At 46.1% G+C, this 21,768-nt stretch overlaps 1 protein-coding gene across 1 annotated transcript in view; it reads right to left on the bottom strand.

Moving 5' to 3' along the window:
• The window catches only part of LOC121292311 (cytosolic phospholipase A2 zeta-like), a 128,664-nt gene that overhangs the window by 13,981 nt on the left and 92,915 nt on the right, over window positions 1-21,768 (bottom strand). The gene's annotated exons all lie outside the window — the stretch shown is intronic.

The following is a 21,768-nucleotide window of genomic DNA, read 5'->3' as shown; positions in this document are numbered from 1 at the left end:
TCGAGATCTTCAAGTCTGGATAAGGGGGTGTTTCTGGAGTTTAACCCCCAAAGGCACTGGTAAGTTTCCATTACTTTCCAAGTTGGGACTATGTTACCCATTAGTGCACTGATAGAATCAATGAAGAACAGCAAGTGATAGAAATCGACGTTATCCAGATGGTTTCAAAGATCAGTTGCACATATCAGGCTTACTCACCACTAACTTCTTTCACCTAGATCTTTATCTAAATGAGGCATGTGAATACCATGAGGCTGATCCCACTTCTAGGAAGTTGATTACCAGGCCAGGGGTAGCAGGAGCCCTCTCTTCCTTGATTCCTTTTTTGGTACAATCCACCTTAGCTGACTAGAGGTTCTGAACCATACATGTAAACAGGTTGTACACTAGTACCATATGTTGCATTGGGATGAGATGAGAAAACCAATTCTTGGTGTGATCCTGTATCCAAACTAAAGCCGCAAATCATCAGGATTTCCAGATATTGATATGAATTAGTAAATGGAACAGGTGCCCCTTGTACCATATCATGTTGGTCTACCCAGGCCTCAAGATCATAAGTAAAATAGTAAAAATGCCAGAAATTCAATTGCACAAAGTGTCAATTCATTCAGAAATGCCTGCCACAGACTGATGGAATAAAGCTACATCATTTACAAAAAGGGGAATTCTCCATGTTATAATTTCTTAGGTGACTTTACAGAAGCACAGTAAGACTGGCCTCATAACAGCTATATCCAGGTGTCAGTATTACAGTCAAGTGATTATGGACATAAGTTGTGAAATTTAATTCAATACATTTGGTAAAATGTCCATGAAAGTTGCAGGATTGTTGAAAAAGAACCCACTTGTTCATTATAGTCCTACAGAGAAAAGAACCTGCCTTTACTGCCTAGTCTATTCTCTATCTGATTTCAGTGGTTGACACTCTGGTTGACTGGATTTTAATGCATAGATATAATGGGACAGGTGGAGGCTCTGATAGTGTGGAAAATCCAAAAGTAAGTGCAGTGTGTCTGCCAGCAACATTTTAAACTCAGCCACCTCTTTAGCATTTTCCTTCTGGGTTTGCTGACCAATTAGCACCAGTATGCATGATGAGGACCTGCATGACATGAACTCAACTCCAGTATTTAAAGGAACATTCCAAACACGCAATAAAAACAGAAAATGCTGGAAAAACTCAGCAGGTCTGTCATCATCTGTGGAGACAGAAACAGAGTTAATGGGCAGAATTTTATGGCTGACATGCAGGTGGCAGAGCCCGCACATCAGCGCTTAAAATGTCGCACACTGACATCATGCAAGCGTCCTGACGTTAGCGTGCGGCATCGCGATATTTAGGTGGGTGGGCACACTATGAAGCACAACCCATGCCCGCTATTAATTAAAGGCCTTGTTAAGGCCCTTAACTCGGCAATTGATGCCGATTTTGAGGAGCCCGTGCAATCTTTGCCTTGGCGCAGGGGCCCAATGGGCAGGAGGATAACTGATTTTTTAATCAACCTCATATACGGGCGGGATATGTGGGCTCAGAGGGGTTGATAATGTTTTATCTGAAGTATTTAATGCAGAAGGTGTTTTAACCTTGCCTGTGTGATTGTTAGCAGTTCAGATTGATTTCCAATAGCTTTCTCTGTACTTTGAAGCTTTAGCTAAGCAGTCAGGAATCTTTATCGGGCCTGCAGCTTTCTGGAGGCCTCCATTTAGCCTAGGTATGGGTTCTGACATCTCCACTGAACCATAGAACACAACAGCACAGAAAATAGGCCATTTGACCCTTCCAGTCTGTACCGAAATATTATTCCGCTAGTCCCATTGACCTGCACCTAGTCCATAACCCTCCAGACCTCTCCCATCCATTTATCTAACTAATTTATTCTTAAAGCTTAAGAGTGAGCCCGCATTTACCACGTCAGATGGTAGCTCGTTCCACACTCTCACCACTCTCTGAGTGAAGAAGTTCCCCCAAATGTTCCCCCTAAACCTGTCTGCTTTCACCCTAAAGCCATGTCCTCTCGTGTTTATTTCTCCTAATCTAAGTGGAAAAAGCCTACTCACATTTACTCTGTCTTTACCCCTCATAATATTGTAAACTTCTATCATATCTCCCCTCATTTTTCTACGCTCCAAGGAATAAAGTCCTAACCTGTTTAATCTTTCCCTGTAATTCAACTCCTTAAGACCCGGCAACATCCTAATAAACCTTCTCTGCGCTCTCTCAATCTTGCTGATATCCTTCCTGTAATTAGGCGACCAGAACTGCACACAATACTCCAAAGTTGGCCTCACCAATGTCTTATACAACTTCACCATAACATCCCAACTCCTATACTCAATATGATTTATGAAAGCCAGTATGCCAAAAGCTTTCTTTACAACCCCGTCTACCTGTGCACCACTTTCAGGGAACTACATATCTGAACTCCCTGATCCCTTTGTTCCACCGCATTCCTCGGTGCCCTATCATTTACTGTGTATGTCCTACCTTGGTTTGACCTTCCAAAATGTAACGCCTCACACTTTTCCGCATTAAATTCCATCTGCCATTTTCTGGCCCATTTTTCCAGTTGGTCCAGATCTCTCTGCAAGCTTTGAAAGCCTTCCTCGCTGTCCACAATGCTTCCAATCAGCAAACTTGCTGATCCAATTCACATTATCAATCAAATCATTGATATAGACAACAAACAACAATGGTCCCAGCACAGATCCCTGAGGCACACCACTAGTCACAGACCTCCAGTCTGAGAAGCAATCATCCACTACCACTCTCTGTCTTCTCCCACACAGCCAATTTTGAATCCAGTTTACAACCTCTCCATGGATACCAAGTGTCTGAACCTTCTGAACTAACTTCCCATATGGGACCTTGTCAAAGGCCTTATTAAAGTCCATGTAGACAACATCCACAGCCTTTCCTTCATCTACTTTCTTGGTAACCTCCTCGAGAAACTCTACAAGGTTCGTTAAACACGACCTACCGCACACAAAGCCATGCTGACTATCGTTAATCAGCCCTTGGCTGTCCAAATAATTATATATCCGATCTCTCAGAACACCTTCCAATAATTTACCTACTACTGACGTCAGGCTCACTGGCCTGTAATTACCTGGTTTACTTTTGGAGCCTTTTTTAAACAACGGAACAACATGAGCTACCCTCCAATCCTCTGGCACCTCCCCGTGGCTAAGGACTTTTAAATATTTCTGCCATGGCCCCTGCAATTTCTACACTAGTCTCCCTCAAGGTCTGAGGGAATTTCATGTCAGGCCCAGGGGATTTATCTACCTTTATTCGCTGTAAGGCAGCAAGCACCTCCTCCTCTTTAATCTCTATATGTTCCATGAAACTACTGCTTGTTTCCCTTCCTTCCATATACACTATGCCAATTTCCTGAGTAAATACTGATGCAAAAAAACTGTTTATGATCTCCCCCATCTCGTGAGGCTCCACACATAGATGACCACTCTGATCTTCAAGGGGACCAATTGTGTCCCTTACTATCCTTTTACTCTTAATATACTTGTAGAAACCCTTTGGGTTTACCTTCACATTATCTGCCAAAGCAACCTCATGTCTTCTTGGAGGCAGCTCCTCTGAGGAGGAAGGGAGGAATAAAATAAGGAGGAGGCCAGGAGTAGACAATCAGCCTCCAGGAGAGCCACCTTTGGGAGGCCAGGCACAGGCACAAGGGGCGCAGGGCCAAGAGGTTGTCCAAGGTGGAAGGGGCTGCAGATAACGCCACTATCCTGCTGCCAGGGTATACAGGCGGCGAAGCAGCTACCTCAATATGACTGAGGTGCAGTGCCGAAGGAGGCTCCGACTGTCAAGGGGGACAATCAACTATATCTGTCAGATGATTGGCCCTGAGATCTCCCCTAACTGTATGGGTGGGGACACCCCATGCCAGCGGCTCTGAAGGTCACAGTTGCCCTCCATTTCTATGCATCTGGCTCTTTCCAGGGCTCGGTGGGTCATCTTTGCAGTGTCTCCCAATCAGCTGTCCACACTTGTGTCAAGCAGGTTATAGACGCTCTGTTCAGACGGGCATTGACCTTCATCCACTTCCGCTGCGACCAGGCAAGTCAGGCACAGCGAGCCAGAGGCTTTGTGGCCATTGCTGGCTTCCCCCGCGTCCAGGTGCTATAGACTGTACACATGTGGCCATCAAGGTGCCAGCAGGTGAGCCCGGTGCCTTCGTCAACAGGAAGGGCTTCCACTCCATGAACGTGCAGATAATGTGCGATCACAGGATGCAGATTCTGCAAGTTTGTGCGAGGTACCCAGGCAGCTCCCACGCATACATCCTCAGACACTCCCAGGTGCTGACGTTCTTCAGTGCTCTGGCTCGGCTGGGTGGATGGCTGCTGGGTGACAAGGGCTATCCCCTCAGAAGGTGGCTCATGACTCCTCTCCGCCATCCAAGAACAGAAGCTGAGCAGTGCTACAATAGGAGCCACAACACCACAAGGGCTGTGGTGGAGAGAACCATTGGTCTTCTCAAGCTGCACTTCCATTGCCTGGACTGTCCAGGGGGTGCACTTCAGTACCCCCCAGATCGTGCCTCTGTGATAGTGGTAGTATGCTGTGCTCTGAACAATCTTTCGCTGGAAAGGGGGGGACACAGTGGATGATGAAGACCTTGACGCAGTGGATGAGGCTGCACATGATGAATGCAGCTGTGGCTCAGAGGATGAGGAAGCACAGGGCAATGATGAGGGGCAGCATGCCAACCTGCTACTACACCAGAGAGGCAGGGACATCTGGGACACTTTAATCCAACGAACCTCCAGCTAGCTCCACACACATGGATTAGCAGGACCAGCATTGCCTGGCGCTTCCACACGTGGCACTTAGGTGCTACATCTTCCACCTCATCAGCTGCAACTAAGGGCTTAGTATAGAAACATCAATGTCCACTCAAACACTCATGATATGTCTGTGAAATATACAAATTCAGCACAAAGGAAACACCCTCAGCCATGGTCAGAAAAGTGGACTTTATTGCCACCAAAATAAAGCATAAATGTTGCTCTGACACACGTAATGATATATTCCCTAATCTAGGGCCAACACAAAATCACCAGTGACAAACCCATGGAGTGCCTAACGTGCCTTAGGCTTAGGTTTGCGGGTGCTATGTCTAGGTGCTGCCACATCGCTCGGAGTGGCTGGTCAGCCAGCCTGCTGATTCTGCTGTCCTGTTGGCCTCGATGATCTTAGCGACCGCCCTTTGGCCCGTGGAGCCTGCGCTGGCCCCACCTGGCACCTCCCCAATTGTCGCAGCCTCAACAGATGCAACGGTCACTGGCAGAGGGGTGGAGGAGCTGCTGCCCTCATCCAGAGCGCCCTGAGAGGAGCTTGCAGTGACGACAGGCAGCTGCTGTGCCAACGTGAGGTCGCATTAGACCTCCCTGCTCACCGCACCGCATGGATGGGCACCGAGCGGCAACACTTGATGCCCAGAACATCTCCCACATTGTGAATGACCAAGCCATTAACGCTGAGAGGGCTTGCAGGTCAGAGTGTAACCCAATCAGAAGATTCTCAATCCGCTGGAAGCCCCTCTCCATGAGAGTCGCCAATCTCTCAATGAAGGAAGGCTGAAGCTCTGTCCTGAGGTTCGAGCCATCATTGACACTCTGCCTGGATTCCTCCAACACAGAGACCAAGTGAAGCACACCCTCATGCAACACTGTCAGATGCTCCCCTGCACCCTGCCGCTTGTCCTGCAACAGCTGCATGACTGACATCTCCAAAGGCACATCATCACTGCTGGACTCAGCATGTGCCTTGTCCCCTGCAGTCCTCCGGCTGCTGGCGCCATCGGCACTGTCTGTCCGTGCCATCTCCTCCAGCGATTGTGAAGTGCCCTCTCCACTGTGCCCCGGGACACTAGCCGATGTCATAATCCCCACCAAAGTGTTTGTCGTTGCGCTGGTGCCTGGCTCGTTGTAAGGATGTGATGCAAGTTGCCAGTGTTGGCCCTCAGGTATGGAGGGGGAGCTCTGGACGTCTTGGTGGCGGCCATGCGGTGGTGATGCTGAAATTTACAACAAGGACAGTGCATCAGTTAGCATTCAGTCAGTAACACCTTTCATCCCTTTCCCTCTCCCCCCCACCAGCCTCATAAGTCGCTCACCCTTCAAGAACCTAAGGACGCGAACATTGGTGGGGTGGTAAATAGTCAAGAGGAGGCCCAAACATTACAAGCACATATAGACAGGCTGGTCAGATGGCCTAAGGAATGCCACATGGAATGTTATGTGGATAAGTGTGAGGTTAAGCACTTGGGCAAGACAAGCAAGGTACGGGAATACATGAGTAATGGTAGGACCGTGGGAAGTCACGACGATTACAGGGCCCTTGCTGGGCAGACCCGTTAAGGAAGCAGCACAGGAACATAAGGCGTTTAACAAGGTCGAAGCCAGACTGGCCTTTATTAGCCGAGGGATAGAATGTAGGAAAAGGGAGGTCATGTTGCAAGTGCAGAAAACGCTGTCGAGGCCACATCTACACTTCTGCGTTAAGTTGTGACCTGCGCTTCATGGGAGGGATGGCATTGGAATGGGGAGATTGCAGAGATTCCTGACCTGGATGCATGCTGGCCTGGAGAGTTGGGGTTATGAGGAAACATTGCAAACACTTGCGACATTTGCCGTGGAGCACAGGAGATTGACAGGTCACTTTATTGACCTTCGTACCGTTATGAGGGGCATAGAAGAGGGCAACATTTCCCCTTGGCACAGGGATGACTAACGTGGTGGCATTTATTTAAGTTGAGTGCCATGAGGTTGACAGGTGAGGTGCTCAGGACCTTTTGGACAGAGTAATGTGGGATGCACTGGCTGAAAGGGTGGTGGAGGTACAAACCCTCCTAAGATGATATAAGTCTTTGGATGTGCAGCAGTGATGCCATGGCATGTTAGGCCATGGGGATAGTGGTCACAAATGGGATAAGACGACTTTGGAAGGTGCTAGAGACGCTCATCCTCAAGGGGCCGAGGAACCTTTGTGTATGACCCACACGTCTGACTGTATCAGTCTGTGAACGAGCAGTGTTGCAGCATTAACGATTGCAGCAACCATCAACGCTTTGGATGGTGGGGAGACAGAGTGGTTGGGACTCTGGCCCTCAAATATCTGGCTGCTGCACCCCAGCCTCGCCAACACCTGCCGACCTGGCTGCCTGCCTCCTCCCCAGCTCCATGGCCTGCTCCTCAAGTGGTGAGGTGCTGCAGCACAGCATGCCCACCACAGTCCGCTGACACTCCAGCTATTGTTTTCAGTTTTTGTCTGCAGAACGGAGAAGACCATTTATTGGGGCTGATTGCTCATGTACTCTACACACACTCGCCGCACCCCAACCACAGAGGCCCATCTGAGGCCTCCAGCGGCTCCTGTCCACACTACTGGTGATCAGTCCCCAGAAGATAGTACGGCTGCTCCCAACCCCCTCCCCCAATGGCCACCTTGGACACATTCAGCGTCCATCACTTTGAATAACACACGGGTCTTAGCGACCGTGACAAGGAGGCGCAACTAGGTGCGGCGCCGAGGCCAGCAGATGGCTCTTGGCCTCAACACCTTGAGGCTCCCCATTCACCATCTTATCACCATCAATAAGACATGTGTTGGAGTTCTGAGTATGTGTCCAGCTACCTCCCCTGCAGGTTGGCCCCAGACTACTCAAATGTGACAAACATCAACATATGCTGTGGGGAGAGCCCATATTCTCTTCAACCACTAAGGCTGACGTAAGCATGGTCACTATCTGTTTGCCCACCCAGCATGTGCCAAATGCCCAATGAAGTAACGACACTAAGAAGTTGGCGGGGGGGGCTTCAAAGGCTAAAGTGGGCAAGGCTGACATGGTACTCACCCTTCCAGAGCACAACAAATCATTGAAGCGCTTGCGGCACTGTGTTCCGGTGCACCGCACAGCATCTTGAGAACTAACAGCCACCGCTACCTCCTTCCCCAACTGCCTGGTCATGTGGGGGGCCCTCCTCCTCCCATCCTCGGGAAACAGCACCTCCCGATGGTTTGACACCTCTTCCAGGAGGACAACAAGGCAGGCATCGGAGAACCGAGGGGCACAGTGGCCCCCCCGTTGGCCTACCCTGCAACCTGCCCCCCTCCTTCTCTGCCCTCACCTCTTCTGGTGCCCGGTCGATGGCCATGGTGATTAGACTAAAGGAGGCTGCCTGGCTGTTCTTCATACAGACTGCCGGTTCCCCATTGGAACCGGTGGTCTGAACACGCCTGCTGCCGATTTAATTTTCCCGCTGAACATGGGAGTCCGAAACACGCTGGGCGGGCCTTAATTGGCCCACCCGCGCAAAATGGTGGCACGGCCCGTTTCGCCGGCGGGGATTGGCTCCCCACCCTCCGCTGATTCGGTCGGGCCCGCCCACCCAACAAACGCAAAATTCAGCCCAATGTTTCAAGTCTATATGACCCTTCTTTAAAGCTCTGAAAAGTCCTGGTGTGCCTGGGAGCTGAAGGTAGGGCCTACCAGTTACTTGGTAACAGAATTAAATAACACATGGCCAATGGCATACAACACTCACTCATGCTGATTTAATGTCAGCAGCCAATGAAATATGATCACATGCTTAACAACAATGCCAAGCATTCTTACCTTCACAGTACATATTCACGTCTTTTTCTTCCACTGGGCCTTTACATTTCCAGCAGTTGGTGGTCTAGGTTGTCCATGACAACAACTCACAGATGCTACCCAGGCCATGGTGAAAAGCAGGTAATTCAGGCACCAGAAGGTTGTCTGTACTGAAAGTTGATAAGGCACCAGGACCAGATGAGATGCATCCAAGGACACTGAGGGAAGTGAGAGTGGGAATTGCAGAGTCACTGGCCATAATTCTTCAGTCTTCCTTGGGCTCAGGGGTGCTGCTAGAGGACTGGAGAGTTGTAAATGTTACAGCTTTGTTTAAAAAACAGTGTAAAAATAAGCCCAGCCATTACAGGCCTGTCAGTTTAACTTCTGTGGTGGGAAAACTTCTAGAAACAATAATATGTGACAAAATTAAGAGTCATATGGACGGATGCAGGTTAATTAAGCAAAGACAACATTGATTTCTTAAGGGAAAAGGGTGTTCAACTAACTTGCTGGAATTTTTTAAGAAGTAACAGCGATGGTTGATGAGGGCATTGCTGTTGATATAGTGTACATGGACTTCCAAAAGGCATTTGATACACACAACAGACTTGTGAGTGAAGTATAGCTGACGGAATGAAAGCGACAGTAAGCAACATTGATATGAGGTCGGCTGAGTGACAGGAAACAGAGAGTGGTGGTTAATGGATTTTTCTCAGACATAAGGGTGATATGTAGTGGAGTTCCCCAGGGGTTGGTGTTAGAAGCCTTGCTTTTCCTGATATAAATAACATAGACCTTGGTGTACAGGGCACAATCTCAAAATTTGCAGATGATATGAAAAATGGAATCACTGAACTGTGAGGAGGATAGTGTAGAACTTCAAAAGAACATAGACAAGTTTGTGAAATGGGTGGACAAGTGGCAGATAAAGTTCAATGTGGAGAAATTTGAAGTGATTTATTTTGGTAGGAAGAAGATTGAGACCCTGCTTCCATTGCCTTTTGAGGAAGAGAGTTCCAAAGACTCATGACCCTCTGAGAGAAAAATTTTCACCTCATCTCTTTCTTAAATGAGCGACCCCTTATTTTTAAACTGCAACCCCTAGTTCTAGGTTCTTCCACAAGAGGAAACATGCTCTCCAAATCCACTCTGTCAAGACTCATCAGGATTTTAAAGGTTTTGATCAAGTCGCCTCTTACTCTTCTAAACTCCAGTGGATACAAGCCAAACCTGTCCAACCCTTCCACATAAGACAACTCGCCCATTCCTAGTGTTAGTCAAGTAAACCTTCTCTGAACTGCTTCTGACGCATTTACATATTTCCTTAAATAAGGAGACCAATACTGTACACAGTACTCCAGATATGGTCTTACCAGTGCCCTGTACAACTGAAGCATAGCCTCCCTACTTTTGTACTCAATTCCCCTTGCAATAAACGATAATATTCTATTAGCTTTCCAAATTACTTGCTGTACTTGCATTCTAACCTTTTGTTATTCATGCACTAGGACACCCAGATGCCTCTGAATCTCAGAGCACAGTAATCTCTCACCATTTAGAAAATATGCCTCTTTTTTAATTCTTCGTGCCAAAATGGACAATTTCACACTTGCCCACATTATACTCCATTTGCCAGATCTTTGCCCACTTACTTAACCTAGCTATGTCACTTTGTAGTCTCCTATGTCCTCTTCACAACTTACTTTCCGACCAATCTGTGTGTCATCAGCAAATTTAGCAACCATGTCATCTGTCTTCATCCAAGTTATTGGTATAGCTTATAAAAAGTTGAGGCCCCAGCACTGATCCCTCTGGCACACCACTCGTTTCAACCACCAACCAGAAAAGGATCCATATATATGGTAGCTATATATGGCTACCCTCTGTTTCCTGTTAGCTTGCCTATCTTCTATCCATACCAATATGTTACCTCCTATACCATGAACATTTCTGGTATAAAGGAGTTACATTTGCTATTTTCCAATCTAATGGAAACTTCCAATTTTGGAAAATGAAAACCAATGCATCAACCATTTCGTTAGCCTCTTCTTTCAAGACCCTAAGATGAAGTCCATCAGGGCCCGAAGATTTGCAGCTCCAACAATTTCTCAATACCACTTCTCTGGTGATTGTAATTTTCCTGAGTTCCTCCCTCCCTTCCATTTCCTGATTTATAGCTATTTATGGGATGTTACTTGTATCCGCTATAGTGAAGACTGATGCAAAATTCCTGTTTAATTCATCTGCCGTTTCCTTGATTCCCCAGACACATTCTATAAGACCAACGCTCACTTTGTTAACTCTTTTCTTATTAAATATCTATAGAAATTCTTACTATCCATCTATATATTTTCAGCTAGCTTTCTCATGTACTCTAAATTTTCCCTCCTTGTTAATCTTTTTGTCATTCTTTGCTATTCGTTATATTCTGTCCAATCTTGTGCCCTGCCACCCATTTTTGCTCAATTATATGCTTTTTCTTTAAGCCTGATACTGTCTTTAACTTTTTTAGTTAACCACTGATGACAGGTCCTCCCCTTGGACGTTTTCTTTCTCATTGGAATGTATATATTCTGTACATTCTAAAATATTCCTTTAAAAGTCTGACATTGCATCACTATGGACCTATCCCTTAACCTCATTTGCTAGTTCACTTTAGCTAGCTCAGCTATCATGCCCTCAAAATGTCCTTATTTAAAATGCTAGTCTTGGACCCACTCTTCTCTCCCTCAAACCGAATGTAAAAGTCAATCATATTATGGTGTGGTGGAAGCAGGTTCAATTGAGACATTCAAAGGGGAAATAGACTGTTATCTGAAAAGGAAGAATGTGCAGGGTTATGGGGAGAAGGTGGGAGAATGGCACTAAGTGAATCGCTGATTTGGAGAGCTGTTGCAGACAATGGGTTGAATGGCCTCCTTCTGTGCTGTAACAATTCTGTGATTATTTATGTAGCTCAAATAGAAACAGAAATTTAACAATCTAACTGTAACACACCCATGTGCATAACCTTGTTAACTTGCAACTACATATCTTTGCTCTCCCTTTTCTTACCACTTCTACATATAGCAACCCCTGTGGCTTCACCAGAGGTTGGGCAGATTGCTCAGATCCCTGCTCTGATTGCTGAGATGCTCCTAACTGATATCTTCTGGGTTTTGGACCATGTGTGGGTCCCTCCAGGCTCAGCTCCATCTGCATCTGTGCAGGGGCAGACTAAGCCATTGAGACACTAGGCAGCATGGGGAGATCGGGATTTCAGCAGAGTCCTCATCTCTTTTCACCATCATCAAGCTCACAGCCCTGCTGCGCTTTTGTGCTAGCAATGAGCTGGAGAATACTTTGTTTAAGGTCAGAGGGGAGATGAGTTTTTTTTTATTCATTCATGAGATGTGGGCTTTGCTGGCTGAGCCAGCATTTATTGCCCATCCCTAGCTGCCCTTGAGGTGGTGGTGATAAACCAAAGTTAATGCATCATTCATTCTAAGTGATGTGCCTTTCAGAATGTGCAATCAATTGGTGAATGCCCTCATGCACCTGTGCGATCGTCACATTTGATGCTGCAAACAGTTGGCCATTTTATCCATGGAAGAAGACATTGTCGCACTGCCCTGAAATTATACCACTTATTTCTGAGACGGACTCCTCCAATCACCCTGACTGTGTGTTTGGAATGTTTGTGTTTTCAAAGAATCACAAAATTGTTATGGCGCAGGAGGAGGCCATTTTGCCCATCGTGTCCGCATTGGCTCTCTGAATGACCAACTCACCTAGTGCCATTCCTCCGCCTTCTCTCCATAACCCTGCACATTCTCCTTTTTCAGATAGCAGTCTAATTCCTTTTTGAATGTTTCGGGTAGAACCTGCCTCCACCAAACTATCAGGCAGAGCATTCTAGACCTTAACTACTTGCTGCATGAAAATGTTTTTCCTTATATAACTAATGCTTCTTTTGCCAAATACTTTTGATCTGTGCCCTCTTATTCTCGATCCTTTCATGAGTGGGAAGAGTTTCTCCCTATCTACTGCATCCAGGCCCCTCATGATTTTGAATACCTTCATCAAATCTCTCTCATCCTTCTTTTCTCTAAGGAAAACTTCTCCAGTCTATCTTTATAACGGAAGTTCCTCATCCCTGGAACCATTCTCATGAATCTTTTCTGCACTCTCTCCAATGCCTTCACATCCTTCCTAAAGTGCAGCACCCAGAACTGGCAATACTCTAGCTGAGGCAGAACTAGTGTCTTACAGAAATTCAACATAACCTCCTTGGTCTTGTACTCTATGCCCCTATAAATAAAGTATAGGATACTTTGTACATTGCTAACCACCCTCTCAACCTGTCTTGCCACTTTCAATGACCTATGCACATATACACCCAGGTCTCTTTGTTCCTGCATCTCCTTTAGAGTTGTATCATTTATTTTATATGGTTTCTCCATCTTCTTCCTACCAAAATAAATCACTCCATAGTTCTCCGCATTGAGCTAACATCTGCCACCTGAACTAAAATCTGTCACCTGTCAACCCATTCCACAAGCTAGTTTGTGTTCTTTTGAAATTCTACACTATCCTCCTCATAGTTCACAATGATTCCAAGTTTCATATCATCTGCAAATTTTGAAACTGTGTCCTGTACACCAAGGTCTAGGTCATTTATATCAGGAAAAGCAAGGGTCCCAGCACTAACCCCTGAGCAACTCCATTACAAACCTTCCTCCAGTCGGAAAAGCATCCAATTATCATCACTCTCTGTTTCCTGTCACTCAACTAATTTCATATCCATGTTGCAACTGTCCCTCTCATTTCATCAGCTATAACTTTGCTCACAAGTCTGTTATGTGGCACTGTACGCTTTTAGAAGTCCATGTACACTACATCAATAGCATTACCCTCATCAAGCTCCACAAAAAACTCAAGCAAGTTAGTTGAACACGAAAACAAAAAAACAAAAATACCTGGAAAAACTCAGCAGGTCTGACAGCATCTGCAGAGAGGAACACAGTTAACGTTTCGAGTCCATGTGACTCTTCAACAGAACTAAGGAAAAATAGAAAAGAGGTGAAATATAAGCTGGTTTAAGGTGGGGTGGGACAAGTAGAGCCGGATAGAGGGCCAGTGATAGGTGGAGATAACCAAAACATGTCATAGACAAAAGGACAAAGAGGACAAAGCTGGTGATATTATCTAAGGAATGTGATAATAAAGGTACAGATAGCCCTAGTGGGTGTGGGGTGGGGGGAAGGGTTCGAAATAGGCTAAAAGGCAAAGATAAAACAATGGATGGAAATACATTTAAAAATAATGGAAATAGGTGGGAAAAGAAAAATCTATATAAATTATTGGAAAAAAGGGAGATCGGAAAGGGGGTGGGGATGGAGGAGAGAGTTCATGATCTAAAGTTGTTGAACTCAATATTCAGTCTGGAAGGTTGTAAAGTGCCTAGTCGGAAGATGAGGTGCTGTTCCTCCAGTTTGTGTTGAACTTCACTGGAACAATGCAGCAGGTCAAGGACAGACAAGTGGGCATGAGAGCAGGGTGGAGTGTTGAAATGGCAAGCAACAGGGAGGTCTGGGTCATGCTTGCGGACAGACCGAAGGTGTTCCGCAGTCACCCAGTCTGCGTTTGGTCTCTCCAATGTAGAGGAAACCGCATTGGGAGCAGCGAATGCAGTCAACTAAATTGAGGGAAGTGCAAGTGAAATACTGCTTCACTTGAAAGGAATGGTTGGGCCCTTGGACGGTTGAGGAGAGGGTAAGTAAAGGGGCAGGTATTGCGCCTTCTGCGGTTGCATGGGAAGGTGCCGTGGGAGGGGGTTAAGGTGTAGGGGGGTGATGGAGGAGTGGACCAGGGTGTCCCGGAGAGAATGATTCCTGCGGAATGCCGCCGGGGGGGGTGAAGGGAAGATGTGTTTGGTGGTGGCATCATGCTGGGGTTGGCGGAAATGGCGGAGGATGATCCTTTGAATACGGAGGCTGGTGGGGTGATAAATGAGGACAAGGCGGACCCTATCATGGTTGTTATGAGGACCCTGTCAACCTCCTTGGGTGGAAAACCTCGGTTAAGGAAGATGGAAGACATGTCAGAGGACCTGTTTTGAAAGTGGCATCATCAGAACAGATACAACGGAGGCGAAGAAACTGAGAGAATGGAATAGACTCCTTACAGGAAGTTCATTACAAGCCTACTGACTTCCACAGCTACCTTGACTACAGCTCCTCCCACCCCACTTCCTAGAAGGACTCCATCCCATTCTCTCAGTTTCATCACCTACGTCGCATTTGTTCTGATGATGCCACTTTCAAAAACAATTCCTCTGACATGTCTTCCTTCTTCCTTGACCGAGGTTTTCCACCCACGGTGGTTGACAGGGCCTCAACCGTGTCTGGCCCATCTCCCGCGCATCCGCCCTCACACCTTCCTCTCCTCCCACATAGGGTCCCCCTTGTCCTCACTTATCACCCCACCAGCCTCCGCATTCAAAGGATCATCCTCCGCCATTTCTGCCAACTCCAGCATGATGCCACCTCCAAACACATCTTCCCTTCACCCACCCCCGGCGGCATTCCGCAAGGATCATTCATTCCAGGACACCCTGGTCCACTCCTCCATCACCCCCCTACACCTCAACCCCCTCCCACGGCACCTTCCCATGCAATTGCAGAAGGTGCAACACCTGCCCCTTTACTTCCCCTCTCCTCACCGTCCAAGGGCCCAAACACTGCTTTCAAGTGAAACAGTATTTCACTTGCACTTCCCTCAATTTAGTCGACTGCATTCGTTGCTCCCAATGCGGTTTCCTCTACATTGGAGAAACCAAACGCAGACTGGGTGACTGCTTTGCGGAACACCTTCAATCTGTCCGCAAGCATGACCCAGACCTCCCTGTTGTTTGCCATTTCAACATCCACCCTGCTTTCATGCCCACATGTCCGTCCTTGGCCTGCTGCATTGTTCCAGTGAAGCTCAACGCAAACTGGAGGAACAGTACCTCATCTTCTGACTAGGCACTTGACCGCCTTCCATACTGAATATTGAATTCAACAATTTTAGATCATGAACTCTCTCCTCCAGCCCCACCCCCTTTCCGATGCCCTTTTTCCAATAATTTATATAGATTTTTCTTTTCCACCTATTTCCATTATTTTTAAATGTATTTCCATCCATTGTTTTATCTCTGCCTTTTAGCCTATTTCGATCCCTTCCCCCCACCCCACCCCAACTAGGGCTATCTGTACCTTTATTATCACATTCCTTAGATAATATCACCAGCTTCAACACCTCTTTGTCCTTTTGTCTGTGACATCTTTTGGTTATCTCCACCTATCACTGGCCCTCTATCCAGCTCTACCTGTCCCACCGCCCGCCTTAAACCAGCTTATGTTTCACCTCTTTTCTATTTTTCCTTAGTTCTGTTGATGAGTCATATGGACTTGAAACGTTAACTATGTTCCTCTCTGCAGATGCTGTCAACCTGCTGAGTTTTGCCAGGTATTTTTGTTTTGGATTTCCAGCAACCGCAGTTTTTTGCTTTTATCTTAGTTGAACACAATTTTCCCTCAAGGTATCCATGTTGGCTTTGCTTAATTAACCTGCATCTGTCCATGTGACTTTCAATTTTGTCACAAATTATTGTTTCTAGAAGCTTTCCCACCACAGGAGTTAAACTGTCAGGCCTGTAATTGTTGGGCTTATCTTTACACCCTTTTTTGAGCAAGGGTGTAACACTTACAATTCTTCAAGTCCTCTAGCAGCACCCCTGAGTCCAATAAAGACTGAAGAATTATGGCCAGTGCCTCTGCAATTTCCACACTCACTTCCCTCAGTGTCCTTGGATGCATCTCACCTGGTCCTGGTGCCTTATCAACTCTCAGTACAGACAGCCTTTTAGTCTCTGAATTACCTCCTTTTCACCATGGCCTGGTAGCATCTTCTTCTTTGGTAAGGGCAAATGCAAAATATCCTCTGCTTCCATCTGTAAATCCCCTTTTTGTTCCTAATCAGCCATACACCTTCTTTTACCATCTTTTTATTATTAAATGCCTACAGAAGGCATGGGATTCCCTTTTATGTTGGCTGCCAGTCTCTTTCCATACTCCCCCTTTGCTTCTCTTAGTTGCTTTCTCACCTCCCCTCTGACCTCTATATTTAGCCTTTTTCCCAATTGTATTTTCTACCCGACATCTGTCATAAGCACACTTTTTCTTCCTTATCTTAATTTCTATCACTTTTGTCATCAAGGGAGCTCTGGATTTGTTTGCCCTACTTTTCCCTTCTGAGGGAATATACCTTGACAGTGCCTATGTTCAGTTACCGTTTTTCCTGCCAACCTTTGACTCTAATTTATTTGGCCCAGATCCATTCCAACACCATTGAAGTTGGCTTCCCCCCCTCCCCCCCGTTAATTATTCTTATTCTGGTTTGTCTGTTTCTATAGTCAGCTTAAACCTTATGATACAATGATCACTGTCCTCTATGTGTTCTCCTACTGACAGTAGATCTAGTTAGCCCACCTCATTCCCTCGAACCAGGTCTAACAGTACCTCCTTTCTTGTTGGTCTGGAAACTTACTGCTGTAGAAAATCTTCCTGAATACAGTCTAGGAACTCCTGCTCTTGTCTGCCCTTTACACAACTGCTATCTCACTCTGTTTTCAGATAATTAAAATCTTCCATTATAATTTTTGTACTTATCTGTAATTTCCTTGCAAATTTGTTCTTCTACATCCTTCCCACTGATTGGTAGCCTGTAGACCGCACCAAACAATGTACTTGCACCTATTTTTGTTCCTTAGCTCTAGCCAAATAAATTCTGTCCTTTACTCCCTGGGACATCCACTTTCTCCAGCACTGCAAAACTCTCCTTAATCAATACTGCCACCACTCCCCCTTTTCTTCCTTTCCTGAACACTTTGTATCCAGGAATATTTAACACACAGTCCTGCCCTTCTTTGAGCCAGGCCTGTTATAGCCATAAAAACAAAAAAACTGCGGATGCTGGAAATCCAAAACAAAAACAGAATTACCTGGAAAAACTTAGCAGGTCTGGCAGCATCGGCGGAGAAGAAAAGAGTTGACGTTTCGAGTCCTCATGACCCTTCGACAGAACTTGAGTTCGAGTCCAGGAAAGAGCTGAAATATAAGCTGGTTTAAGGTGTGTGTGTGGGGGGCGGAGAGATAGAGAGACAGAGAGGTGGAGGGGGTTGGTGTGGTTGTAGCGACAAACAAGCAGTGATAGAAGCAGATCATCAAAAGATGTCAACAACAATAGTACAATAGAACACATAGGTGTTAAAGTTAAAGTTGGTGATATTATCTAAACGAATGTGCTAATTAAGAATGGATGGTAGGGCACTCAAGGTATAGCTCTAGTGGGTTTTTTTTTTTTTATTTTATATAATGGAAATAGGTGGGAAAAGGAAAATCTTTATAATTTATTGGGAAAAAAAAGAAGGGGGAAACAGAAAGGGGGTGGGGATGGGGGAGGGGACTCACGACCTAAAGTTGTTGAATTCAATATTCAGTCCGGAAGGCTGTAAAGTCCCTAGTCGGAAGATGAGGTGTTGTTCCTCCAGTTTGCGTTGGGCTTCACTGGAACAATGCAGCAAGCCAAGGACAGACATGTGGGCAAGAGAGCAGGGTGGAGTGTTAAAATGGCAAGCGACAGGGAGGTTTGGGTCATTCTTGCGGACAGACCGCAGGTGTTATAGCCACATCATCATATTTCCACATGGCAATCTGCACCTGTGATTCACCAATCTTATTTACCACAGTCTGTGCATTCATATATATGCACAGTAGTCTTATTTAGACCTTATTACTTTTCCCTTTACTTTGACTCCACCTATTAATTTACTATTCCCTATTCTAGTGCACTCTCCCACTGTTATGTTGCACCATGGTATTCTTCTCTGTTATTATCTCCTGGTTCCCATCCTCTGCCAAGTTAGTTTAAACCCTCCCTAATCGCATTAGAAAAATCACCCTGCAAATAACTCAATCCTGGCTCTATTTAGGTGCAATGCGTCCAGCCTGTACAGGTCCTATTCTTCCCAGAGCCGGTATAACATCCCAAGAATCTAAAGCCTTCCCTCCTGCACCATCTTTCCAGCCACGCATTCATCTGCTTTATCCTCCTATTTCCATACTCACTTGTGTGTGGTACTGTGAATAATCCAGAGATTACTACTTTTGAGGTTCTGCTTTCTGATTTCCTACCTAGCTCCTTAAACTCTGACTGCAGGACTACATCCCACTTTCTGCCTGCATTGTTGATTCAGTCACAAACTTGACCCTGGCACCAGGGAGGCAACATACCATCCTGGATTTACGCCTGCAGCTGCAGAAACACCTGTCTATTCCCCTAGCTATTGAATCACCTTTCACTATTGTTCTTCCAGTCTTCCTTATAACAACGTGCCCCCCCACCCCCAACCAAACCCCTGTACAACTGAGTGACCCTTGATCCCATGGACTTGGCTCTGGCTCCACTCTCCGGATGAACCATCACTCTTATCAGTATTCAGAAATGAATACTGGTTAAAGAGTGGGATGCACCCTGGGGTTTCCCGCTGTAGATGCCTGTTTCCATTTGACTGTCTGGTAGTCACCCATTCCCTCTCTCCATTCATATTCTTAATCATAGAGCCCCGCCATGTCTCTGAAGTCTCTGGTTCTCTCTCTCTCGCTCCTTTAAGCTCCGCTGTGTCTCTGAAGCGCCTCTCTCCCTCTCCTTTAAACCCTGCTGTGTCTCTGAAGTGCCTCTCTCCCTCTCCTTTAAATCCTGCTGTGTCTTTTTTTCATCAATTTTCAGTGTTTTGCATTCTTAGTTGCTGGCTGGCAAGTGGCCCTTTCAGTTGCATGAGGACATGTGGGAAATCATGAATTGACATCGAGCAATGAGGTGCTGTGAAGGGGGGGTTCAGTTGTTTGCATGATTACTTTGAGTTAATGCTATTGGGCATCAGAGGGGGACAAAAGTGGCTTTTGCAAGTGATGGGTCCAGTGGTGGAACTGAAGTGATCCTTGAAACAATAAGGTCATCCAGGACAGCAATGTGGGCTGCTGGTGGTATATTGCTTGTATCTCCTTCCAACTCCTTGCTTTTGTTCCCCTCCTCCCCTTCCTTGGCATTGTCCAAAGAGGCTCTGTGCCTTATTCCTCCTACAGGTCCAAGCTTCACTGCTGCACAATGTTATGCAGAGTCCAGCGCACCGTGATCGACGTTTCTTCTAACTGGCGCGGATGTGTGTTCACAAAGCAATCAGAATATACCCTGGAGGGGACAAACAGGCCATGCAAATGCAGCGGTCCTTTTAAGATGAGCATATGTGTGGCCACACAACAATCTTAAAGGGACCACTTAGGGCAAAAAATGGGCCTCGTACTATGAAGGAAAATTCGCAGGAACACTGACCACAACCATTCTGCAGACCTTCGTGGTGCATACTAAAGGGCACCTCCAGATCTGTCCAGGCGCCTGCAGGCACAACTTCATCATGCCGATGGTTTGTTTGATGAATGTCTGGTGGTCATATGGCATTGATTGTGCTTCCTTCTTTAGGTTTCTGAGAGGTGTCATCAGTCAAGTTTTAAGCAGGTATCCTTTGTCTTTGAGCTCCCAGGCGGTAATGCTGCTTCGAGATGTGAAGAGATTAGGGAAGGTGGACTGATTCAGGACAAAAACATCATGGCAGCTGTCAAGGAATCTTGTGCAGGCCTGTACAAAGACCTTTTTATGGCTGGATACCAACTGTACATTGATGGAGTGGAAGCCCATGCAGTTGAGTACTCCTGGGTGACCAACATGCAGCTACTAACACCCTGCACCTGTGGGACACCAGATAGAACCGGAAACCCAAGCGATTAGTTATCCAGGTTGATGTCAATGCAGGGAAAGTTGACATACAAGCCACCTGTTACTGTCTTACGCATTTGACAGCTGCCAACTGCAAGATTCTGCAAATGTCTCTCGCAGATCCCTGGAAGAATGCAGAAGCAAAAAAAGAAGGTTGAGGGAAGTGATGGCTTTGACAACCATTGGTAAAGTATTGCCACCAGGTGCAGTTGGCCACAGGTCTCGTTTCAGCAGGCTCCAAATGCCCATCAGCATCTGATGCGACACCCTGAACCCCCTGAGACACTGGTGTTTTGACAAGTCGAGGAAGCTTATCCTCTGCCTGTTGCCACATGCACAACTCTTTGCTGATTCCCTCTCCTCTGTGGAGCCGCAGGTCTGAGAGCAGATGGCTGTTGCTGCTGATTATCTTGGTCCTCATTTGAGGTCCAATGTAACACAGCATAAGAGGTACCCATGCTGATCTGATAGAACACAGCTCCAAAGTGCAAATCAGACAGATGACATCTCCGAAGCCATGAAACCTCTAAAGTGTGTAATCTCCAAAGTTTTAAAGTAATACCTCAGGAAAAGTAGTGTAAACAAACCCATCCATGCAAGAAAGCAGCTATCAGTACTGAGTATTTATTGACTGAGGGACTGTAGCACTGTCAAAAGTGATGTTTTTCAGATGAAACTGGACACCAAGGTCCCATATGCCCTCTTGGATGGAAGGATATATAATTATTCTGCAACCAACACTTAACAAATGATCCCTGGTTGTTTAGGTAATTTCTGTTTGTGGTAACTTGCTGTGTTCCAATTGTCTGTGTGTTTCCTCCAAGACAATATGATCATGTATTTCAAAAGTACTTAGCTGGCTGTAAAGCACTTTGAGATGACCGGAGGTTGTAAAGGGAACTAAGTAAATGTAACTTCTTTCTTTAATAATTTGGTGTTTAATTTCACGAAGAATTTCCTAAGCCTCACTAGGAAGAGGCCACTGATTGTTTACCAGGATCTGAAATGGTCTGGTGGAATGTGTCTGTGAAGATCTCGTGGAAAATTCTATAGAGATGTGTCTGCCCTTTGTCACTGAGCAATGAGTGTGAGATCATGTAGGCAAATCTTCTGCTTGGATTCAAGAACGGATTAAATGGCAACAACAGTGTTGGTTGCAACCACTTCACTGCTTAATTTCAATCTCATTCCAAATCAAAGCAGTACATTTTCATACGGTACAGAATGATCTCAGGGTTATGAGCCATGGCTAGCGGCAGGGCTAGTGAATGTTCGGTGGTGATGGCGG

The sequence above is a fragment of the Carcharodon carcharias genome, chromosome 20 (assembly GCF_017639515.1).
Source record: "Carcharodon carcharias isolate sCarCar2 chromosome 20, sCarCar2.pri, whole genome shotgun sequence".
NCBI lineage: Eukaryota > Metazoa > Chordata > Chondrichthyes > Lamniformes > Lamnidae > Carcharodon > Carcharodon carcharias.
This window is presented reverse-complemented; position numbering and strand designations above follow the sequence as displayed.